Source organism: Mus caroli, chromosome X (assembly GCF_900094665.2).
Source record: "Mus caroli chromosome X, CAROLI_EIJ_v1.1, whole genome shotgun sequence".
NCBI classification, from domain to species: Eukaryota; Metazoa; Chordata; class Mammalia; order Rodentia; family Muridae; genus Mus; species Mus caroli.
The window spans coordinates 123,292,431-123,293,844 of record NC_034589.1 but is presented as its reverse complement, the minus strand read 5'-3'; the positions used below and the strand labels follow the sequence as shown (position 1 = coordinate 123,293,844).

Here is a 1,414-nt window from a genome sequence, read left to right as displayed (position 1 = left end):
ATGCTTGTGTGTGTGTGAGGCATTGGGCTGCCTGGAGCTACAGGTGGTTGTAAGCCACCTGGTGGTAGGTGCAAGGAACTGAATTTGGGTCCTCTCAAAGAATACCATTGATTTTAATTTCTGGACTCTCTCCGGTCCCCGACGAAGCTTTTTTTTTTTTTTTTTTTTTCTGCTTTATAGTGTAGTAGTTTGGGGGAAGGGTTGCGGGTGTGAATAGTTCTAATACAGAAGACTCCTGTATTTGGTTTGTAAGTGTCTTTGGTTTTCTATGTATATAGCTATGCACAATCAAATTGAAATAGGGAGTAGAGAGTTATGAATGCTTGCTCTTGCAGAGGACCCAGTATCCATAAGGTGGAGTATATCCTCCACTTCTGGAGGCTCTTGAGTCCTGTTTGGCCTTCATGTGCACCAAGCATGCAAGCGATCAACTGGTACAGAATTCACATTTTAAAAAGAAATAGGTAGCCACTCAGCAGTTCCAGTGTCCCACACTGGTTGCGTGTGGGTCTGGAGCAGCTGTGGCCAGATGCAGACTTGGCACCCAGTTCCATAGAGATTGTGTGGTTCCTGAGGACAAGGGTGTCTGCTCAACACAGTGCTAAATCCAAGCCACCTCCTATACCAGTCAAACCAGGGCAAAAAGTTAAAGTCTTCAGAGTTCTGAATACTTTTGAACCCCAAATTCCAAATGAATTGTACTTTGAGGTAGGAGTTTGTATTTAGGGACGGAGATACTATCTCCATCTCTGACGGGAATAACTCCAGATGGTAGCGAGACCTGCAAAGGCAGGCAGGATCCATTGACAATCCATTGCATGAAGCTGCAGAAAGACTTTAGCTTGTTGAGAGTGTGCTTGGACAATCATGTGGGTGTGGACAGTTTCCACAAAGTCACTGAAGACACTGCCCTGTATTGGGCCTGACACAGGGGACACAGAGATACAGATGGGAGTGTTGTTTACTCAGCCAAATGTCGAGCTGAACCAACAAAACAAGCCGGGAGGCACAGCTCTGCAAGGGGCTGCCTGGAAGGAGTAGACAGACATTGTCTAGTTGCTATTGGGGAAAGGGTGAAAGGGACAGACTTAAACAATAAGAAGCTGGCCTCTGACTCGGCCACCAATGCTGCCTGTGCATCAGTTATGCAGACAGAAGAATCGGGGGCAGATGGGGTTTGACGTGAAGCTACACTGAGTGCTGCCTTCCCTCCCAACATAAATCTTTATTAATTATTTGGGAATTTCATACAGTGTATCCAGACCACCCTTGCTTTCCATTCCTCCCAGGTCCACTCTCCTACCCTTGCGCTTCCTCACTCCTCAAAATCCCCTGAAGTCCTGTTTCTATTGCCCATATACTCACTGGAGCATGGCCAAACTCTCACAGGTCAGCCCCTTAAAAAAAGGAAGAA

At 46.5% G+C, this 1,414-nt stretch overlaps 1 pseudogene; it reads left to right on the top strand.

Annotated features, from left to right (window-relative positions):
* The first annotated feature begins 404 nt into the window (after nucleotides 1–404).
* On the top strand, nucleotides 405–1,181 carry LOC110286379 (annotated as a pseudogene).
* Nucleotides 1,182–1,414: the final 233 nt, after the last annotated feature.